General features: G+C 44.4%; 2 non-coding genes across 2 annotated transcripts; both read left to right on the forward strand.

Annotated features, from left to right (window-relative positions):
- Positions 1 to 3838: 3838 nt before the first annotated feature.
- On the forward strand, positions 3839 to 3909 carry trnag-gcc (transfer RNA glycine (anticodon GCC)). Its single transcript has one exon. It is a non-coding gene; the product is annotated as a tRNA-Gly (tRNA).
- A 2947-nt stretch (positions 3910 to 6856) lies between these two features.
- On the forward strand, positions 6857 to 6927 carry trnag-gcc (transfer RNA glycine (anticodon GCC)). The gene has a single exon. It is a non-coding gene; the product is annotated as a tRNA-Gly (tRNA).
- Positions 6928 to 8918: the final 1991 nt, after the last annotated feature.

An 8918-nucleotide genomic window follows, 5' to 3' on the forward strand; every position in this document is an offset into this window, starting at 1 on the left:
TTATGGGAGGTGAGGGAGGAAATTGCGGGTCCCCTAGCAGAGATATTTGAATCATCGACAGCTACAAGTGAGGTGCCTGAAGATTGGAGGGTAGCAAATGTTGTGCCTTTGTTTAAGAAGGGCGGCAGGGAAAAGCCTGGGAACGACAGACCGGTGAGACTGACATCTGTAGTGGGTAAGTTGTTCGAGGGTATTCTGAGAGACAGGATCTACAGGCATTTGGAGAGGCAGGGACTGATTAGGAACAGTCAGCATGGTTTTGTGAGAGGAAAATCACGTCTCATGAATTTGATTGAGTTTTTTGAAGGGGTAACCAAGAAGATAGATGAGGGCTGTGCAGTAGTACCCAATTGGATACAAAATTGGATTGACGACAGAAGACAGAGGGTGGTTGGAGAGGGTTGTTTTTCAAACTGGAGGCCTGTCACCAGCAGTGTGCCTCAGGGATCGGTGCTGGGTCCGCTGTTATTTGTCATTTATATTAATGATTTGGATGAGAATTTAGGAGGCATGGTTAGTAAGTTTGCAGATGACACCAAGATTGGTGGCATTGTGGACAGTGAAGAAGGATTGCAACGGGATCTTGATAAATTGGGCCAGTGGGCCGATGAATGGCAGATGGAGTTTAATTTAGATAAATGTGAGGTGATGCATTTTGGTAGATCGAATCGGGCCAGGACCTACTCCGTTAATGGTAGGGCGTTGGGGAGAGTTATCGAACAAAGAGATCTAGGAGTACAGGTTCATAGCTCCTTGAAAGTCGAGTCACAGGTGGATAGGGTGGTGAAGAAGGCATTCAGCATGCTTGGTTTCATTGGTCAGAACAATGAATACAGGAGATGGGATGTCTTGTTGAAGTTGTACAAGACATTAGTAAGGCCACACTTGGAATACTGTGTACAGTTCTGGTCACCCTATTATAGAAAGGATATTATTAAACTAGAAAGAGTGCAGAAAAGATTTACTAGGATGCTACCGGGACTTGATGGTTTGACTTTTCGGGAGAGGTTGGATAGACTGAGACTTTTTTCCCTGGAGAGTAGGAGGTTTAGGGGTGATCTTATAGAAGTCTATAAAATAATGAGGGGCATAGATAAGATAGATAGTCAAAATCTTTTCCCAAAGGTAGGGGAGTCTATAACGAGGGGGCATAGATTTAAGGTGAGAGGGGAGAGATACAAAAGGGTCCAGAGGGGCAATTTTTTTCACTCAAAGGGTGGTGAGTGTCTGGAACGAGCTGCCAGAGGCAGTAGTAGAGGCGGGTACAATTTTGTCTTTTAAAAAGCATTTGGACAGTTACATGGGTAAGATGGGTATAGAGGAATATGGGCCAAGTGCAGGCAATTGGGACTAGCTTAGTGGTATAAACTGGGCGACATGGACATGTTGGGCCGAAGGGCCTGTTTCCATGTTGTAAACTTCTATGATTCTATGATTCGATGACCATTTATCCTTCATTTACAGATGCTCCCAGACGGATCACAATTTTTCCTTCATTCAAATATGCTCCCGGACTGATCACATTTCTCATTCATTTACACACACTCCATGACTGATCACCAGTTCTCTTCAGTTACAGACGCTCCCTGACCGATCACCATTTCTCCTTCATTTACACACACTCCCTGACCGATCACCATTTCTCCTTCATCTGCAGACGCTCCCTGACCGATCACCATTTCCCCTTCATTTACAGACGCTCCCTGACCGATCACCATTTCCCCTTCATTAACAGACGCTCCCTGACCGATCACCATTTCCCCTTCATTAACAGACGCTCCCTGACCGATCACCATTTCTCCTTCATTTACACACGCTCCCTGACCGATCACCATTTCTCCTTCATTTACACACGCTCCCTGACCGATCACCATTTCTCCTTCATTTACACACACTCCCTGACCGATCACCATTTCTCCTTCATCTGCAGACGCTCCCTGACCGATCACCATTTCCCCTTCATTTACAGACGCTCCCTGACCGATCACCATTTCCCCTTCATTTACAGACGCTCCCTGACCGATCACCATTTCTCCTTCATTTACACACGCTCCCTGACCGATCACCATTTCTCCTTCATTTACACACACTCCCTGACCGATCACCATTTCTCCTTCATCTGCAGACGCTCCCTGACCGATCACCATTTCTCCTTCATTTACACACGCTCCCTGACCGATCACCATTTCTCCTTCATTTACACACACTCCCTGACCGATCACCATTTCTCCTTCATCTGCAGACGCTCCCTGACCGATCACCATTTCCCCTTCATTTACAGACGCTCCCTGACCGATCAGCACTTCTCCTTCATTTACACACGCTCCCTGACCGATCACTATTTCTCCTTCATTTACACACACTCCCTGACCGATCACCATTTCTCCTTCATCTGCAGACGCTCCCTGACCGATCACCATTTCTCCTTCATCTGCAGACGCTCCCTGACCGATCACCATTTCCCCTTCATTTACAGACGCTCCATGTCCACAGATCCCAGAAGGTAGTAGAACAGGTAGATAAGGTGGTTGTGAAGTCACAAAGGATACTCTCCTTTATTTGCGAAGCATAGAATAAAAGAGCAGGGAGGTTATGGAAGAAATGTATGAAACAATAGTTAGGCCACAGCCAGAATACTGCGTACAGTTGTGGTCACACATTACAGGATAGGTGTGATTGCACGAGAGAGGGTACAGAGGACATTTACGACAACGTTGCCAGAACTGGAGAATTTTAACGATGAGGATAGATTGGATAGGCTGGGGTTGTTTGCTTTGGAACTGATGAGGCTTTTGGGAGATTTAATTAAGGTGTATAAAATTATGACGGGCCTAGATAGAGTGGATAGCAAGAACCTATTTCCCTTAGCAGGGAGGTCAATAATCAGGGTACATAGATCTAAGATAATTGGTCGAAGGATTAGAGGGGAGCGGAAGATTTAATTCCCAGCCAGAGGGCGGTGGGTGTCGGGAATTCACTGCCTGAATGGGTGGGAGAGGAGGAAACCCTCATCGCATTGAAAAATAAAAACTTCAACATGCACGTGAAGATCCGTAACCTACAAGATTAGTGACCAAACGCTGGAAAGTGAGATGAGGCTCGGTACCGATTTTTCGGTAAGCACAGGCAAGATGTGCAGAATGGCTTCCTTCAGTGGCCTAACTTTCTATGATTCGATGATATGATTGCCGTCTGTCTCGGCATCGCGATAATATACACTCTACCATAAGTATACTTTAATCAAATTGGTGCTTTGTTTCACTGTGAGAGCGAAGAGACATAAGTGTGTAGACATTGGCTGCTGCAACTCGGTTGCACCTTTACTTTTCCTACCGTCTCAGTCCTCTTCTCCAGCCTTCTCTGCTGGTGTTGCAGGTTAGATCAGCCTTCGCCGTTCAAGGAAGCCTGAGAAGTCCATCAAGGGACACACAGAGAGACATGAGACAGAGACAGGGAAAGATAGAGATATGCATGCAAATCAAAGAAAGAGTATGAATGTCAGGTTTTGAAAACTAGAAGAATTTAAGTTACAAATTGGGAGAGATTCCTTCTCGGGTCTTGAAATCTTAGAAGAGAAGATTGGACGCCCGATTAAAAGCACCGGCCACGTTGAAGCATCTGGGAGAGAGGTAAATGTGGTCAATTAATTCCATTTAATATATTTGAGCATTGAAGAGATCTTTGAAGAGGAGCGCTTCGAGCAGAATTCAAACCAAGGCAGGAAAACCACATTGGAGTTTTGAGACCACCGCTTCAACCTCTCGGCCATCCCAGCTGTAAACGGCATGTTCGTTCAAACAGGATTCCATTCAGAAACATGCAATTTCTGTATAAGTTAGCATTGGTGGTTCAGGGGTAGAATTCTCGCCTGCCACGCGGGAGACCCGGGTTCGATTCCCGGCCAATGCACGATTATTTTGCATTCTGCACCAAGGAGGAACTTCGGAACAGGATTGTGGTTTTTGGTCCTTCCAGCCTGTTCCGCAACTCAATGAGATCATGGCTGAGTTGTGACCGAAGTCCCTGTACCCGCCTTCGTCCCATAGTTCTCAATATGTTTGGTTAACAAAAATCTATAAATCACGGGTTTGAAATTAACAATTGAGCTTACATCAACTGCCGTTTGTGGAAGAGACTTCCACACTTCGACCTCCCTTTGCTTGTGGAAGTGTGTCCTAACTTCACTCCTGAAAGTCCTGACTCTAATGTTTAGGCTATGCCCCAAAGTCCTCGACACCTCAACGAGCGGAAATAGTTTCTTTGTAACTACCCCATCAGTTCCTCTTAATATCTTGATAATTTCGATCATATCAGCCTTTAATCTACTAAATTGCAAGGAATACAACCATAGTTTGTGTAATCTCTCCTCGTAATTTAACGCTTAGAGTCCAGGTATCATTCCAGTAAATCTACACTGCACTCCCTCCAAGGACGGTATATCCTTCCTAAGGTGCGGTGCCCAGAACTGAACACAGCACTCCAGGTGTGGTCCAACCAGAGCTTTGTGTGGATGTAGCATAATGTCTATTCCCTTGTATTCTCATCCTCTAAATATACAGGCCACCATTCCATTAGCCTTTTTGATTATTTCCTGTACCTGCCCATGAAATGTTATTGATCTATGTACATGGACACCTAAGTTCCTGTGGAACTTCACAGTTTCGAATTATTCACCTTTTGTAAAGTATTCTGATCTATCATTGTGAAGTCCAAAGTGGATGACCTCACACTTGCCAAAATTGAAATCCATTTGCCACGGTTTTGGCCATTCATTTATTATATTAATGTCTCTCTGGAATGTTGTGCTTTCATCTGCACTGCTCACAACGCTGCTCATTTTGGAACCATCCACAAACTTCGATATGTCGTTCTCGAACCCGTCATCTAATATTAATGAGAACGCCTGAACTGGGGGAATTCACATTCAGCATCAATCTCTTCATCATCCAGAGACATTTTATTTACTTTACATGTGTTGCGCCTTGGAAAACTCAGCACTCTGTCTTCTGGAGCTCAAACATGCTCTGCATGTAATTCAATCCTACCAAAAGCAATACTGAGAAGATGTCAGAAGCCGATTGGTGTCTTTTCACTCAAAGTTGTGGAATAGCAAGGCTCATCCGGGATTCGAACGCGGAACTTCTCGGACTTTAATTAACTAAAGCCCCAAAGCGAGAATCATGCATTTGGATCAACCAGGCGCTGTTACTTGCTTTGTGCAGCCAGTGACAAGTTTCGTTGTCTTCCAAAGCCGATCGGCCATCCTTTCAGACCTCTTCTGTGCATCCAATCTCGTTTTCCATTCCGGTGTGCACTAATATCAAGCTGTACACTAACTATTTCCTGTCGCCAATATTAGTTTCCCTTTACTAAATTGGTTTCGTCTGAACGACTTTTATTATCAAGCAAGACGTTTCAGAATTAGTTGCTCTGAAACTACATTGCTTTGGAGGATACTGAGAGGTGTCGATGAAAAGAGGGACCTTGGAGTGCATGTCCACAGATTCCTGAAGGTAAGAGGACACGTAGTTAAAGTGGTTAAAAAGGCATACAGGATATTCTCCTTTATTAGCTGACGCATAGAATCTAAGAGCATGGAGGTTATGGTAGAAATTTATAAAACAATGGTTCATCCTCAGCAAGAAAGCAACATATAGTTGTGGTCACCACATTACAGGAAAGATGTGATTGCACTAAAGATGGTACAGAGGAGATTTACGACACTGTTGCCAGAACATGATAATTTTAGCTATGAGATTAGATTGGATAGGATGAGGTTGTTTGCACTGGAGGTGAGGAGGCTGTTGGCAGATTTTATTGAGGTGTATAAAATTATGACGGGCCGAGATTGAGTGGATAGCAAGGACCTATTTCCCTTAGCAGGGAGGTCAATAATCAGGGTACATCGATCTAAGGTAATTGGTAGAAGGATTAGAGGGGAGAGGAAGATTTTTTTCCCACCCAGTGGACGGTGGGGGTCGGGAAATTACTGCCCGAAAGGGTGGGAGATGCAGAAACCTTCATCGCATTGAAAAAATAAAAACTTCAATCTGCATGTTAAGATCCGTTACTAAAAGTATTCGGTAGCAAACGCTGGATAGTGAGATAAGGCTGGGTATCGATTTTTTCGGCCGGCACAAGCACGATGTGCAGAATGGTTTCCTTCTGTGGCCTAACTTTCTGGGATTCGATGATATGATTGCCGTCTGTCTCGGCATCGTGATAACATACACTCTCCCATAAGTTTACTTTAATCAAGTTGGTGCTTTGTTTCACTGTGAGAGCAGAGACATAAGTGTGTAATCATTTGCTACAGCAGCTGGGTTGCACCTTTATTTTCCTACCGTCTCAGTCCATTTTTTTACCCTCCTCTGCTGGTGTTGCAGGTTCGGTCAGCCTTCGCCGTTCAAGGAAGCCTGAGAAGTCCATCAGGGGTCACACAAAGAGACAAGAGACAGAGACAGGGAAAGATAGAGAGATGCATGCAAAGAAAATAAAGAGTATAAATGTCAGGTTTTGAAAACTAGCGGAATTTAAGTTACAGATTGGGAAATATTGCTTCTCGGTCTTGAAATCTTGGAAGAGAAGATTGGACGCCCAATTAAAAGTACCGGCCACGTTGAAGTATCTCTGATGCTGGGAGAGAGGTAAATGCGGTCAATTAATTCCAATTTATGTATTTGAGCATTGAAGAGATCTTTAAACGGGAGCACTGCGAGCCGAATTCAAACCAAGGCAGGAAAACTCCATTGGGGTTTTGAGACAACAGCTTGAACCACTCGTCCATCGCAGCTGGAAACGACATGTTCGTTCAGACAGGATTCCATTTAGAAACATGCAAATTCTTCACAACCCAGCATTGGTGGTTCAGGGGTAGAATTCTCGCCTGCCACGCGGGAGACCCGGGTTCGATTCCCGGCCAATGCATGATCGTTTTGCATTCTGCACCAAGGAGGAACTTCGGAACAGGAGTTTGGTATTTGATCCTTCCAGCCTGTTCCGTAACTCAATGAGTTGTGACCGAACTCCCTGGACCCGCTTTCCTCCCATATCTCGAAATACCTTTGGTGAACAAAAATCTATAAATCACGGGTTTGAAATTAACAATTGAGCTCGCATCAACTGCCGTTTGTGGAAGAGATTTCCACACTTCTACCTCCCTTTGCTTGTAGAAGTGTGTCCTAACTTCACTCCTGAAAGTCCTGACTCTAATGTTTCGGCTCTGCCCCCAAGTCCTCGACACCCCAACGAGCGGAAATAGTTTCTTTGTAACTACCCCATCAGTTCCTAATAATATCTTGATAATTTCGATCACATCAGCCTTTAATCTACTAAATTGCATTGAATACAACCATAGCTTGTGTAATCTCTCCTCGTAATTTAACGCTTCGTGCCCAGGCATCATTCTAGTAAATCTACCCTGCACTCCCTCCAAGGACAGAATATCCTTCCTCAGGTGCGGTGCCCAGAACTGAACACAGTACTCCAGGTGTGGTCCAACCAGAGCTTTTTGTAGCTGTAGAATAATGTCTATTCCCTTGTATTCTCGTCCTCTAAATATATAGGCCACCATTCCATTATCCTTTTTGATTATTTCCTGTACCGGTCCATGACATGTTATTGATCTATGTACAGGGAAAACCTAAGTTCCTATGGAACGCCACAGTTTCGAATTTTTCACCTTTTGTAAAGTATTTTGATCTATCTTTGTGAAGTCCAAAGTGGATGACCTCACACTTGTCAAAATTGAAATCCATTTGCCACGGTTTTGTCCATTCATTTATTATATTAATGTCTCTCTGGAATGTTATGCTTTCATCTACACTGCTTACATCGCTTCCCATTTTGGGTCCATCGGCAAACTTCGATATGTCGTTCTCTATCCCGTTATCCAATATCAATTAGACCGCCTGACCTTGGGGAAATTCACATTCAGCATCAATCTCTTCATCATCTTGAGACATTTTATTTACTTTACATGTGTTGCCCAGGCATAGATTGTAAGAGCAGTGAGGTTGTTCTTGAAATGAATATAACACTAGTTAGGCCACAGCTGGAGTATTGCATACAGTTGTGGTCACCACATTACAGGAAAGATGCGACTGCACGAGAAATGGTACAGATGTGATTAACGACGATGTTTAGAGGACTGGAGAATTTTAGCTATGAGAATAGATTGGATAGGCTGAGGGTGTTTTCTCTGGAACCGAGGAGGCTGAGGGGAGATTTAATTGAGGTGTACAAAATTATGACGGGCCTGGATAGAGTGGAAAGGAAGGACCTGTTTCACTTAGCAGGGAGGTCAATAAAAAGGGCGCATAGATTTAGGGTAATTGGTCGAGGATTAGAGTGGAGCAGAGGGGATTTTTTTCCACCCAGTGGGTGGTGGGGGTCTGGAACTCACTGCCTGAGAGGGTGGGAGAAGCAGAAACCCTCATCGGATTTAAAAAGCACTTCAATATGCACTTGAAGAGCCATAACCGACAAGACTACGGACCAAACGCTGGTAAGTCGGGCGATGCTGGATACCTCTTTTCCGGTCGGTACAAACACGATCGGCGGAATGGCCTCCACTGGCGTAAATTTTTCAGATTGTCTGATTCTCTGATATGATTGCCGTCTGTCTCGGCATGGTGATAAAATACACTCTACCATAAGAATACATTAATCAAATTGGTAATTTGATTCACTGTGAGAGCGACGATACATAAATGTGTAGACATTGGCTGCAGCAGCTGGGTTGCACCTTTACTTTTCCTACCGTCTCAGTCTTTCTTTAATTTTCTCTGCTGGTGTTGCAGGTTCGATCAGCCGTCGCCGTTCCATTTCACGCTCAGGCCTACCCGCACTCGGTACTGTCATGGCCTGAACACGTCTTTCGTGTTCTCACAGAAAATGCCACTTTTGCGAGCAGCTTG

Source organism: Heptranchias perlo, chromosome 20 (genome assembly GCF_035084215.1).
Source record: "Heptranchias perlo isolate sHepPer1 chromosome 20, sHepPer1.hap1, whole genome shotgun sequence".
NCBI classification, from domain to species: Eukaryota; Metazoa; Chordata; class Chondrichthyes; order Hexanchiformes; family Hexanchidae; genus Heptranchias; species Heptranchias perlo.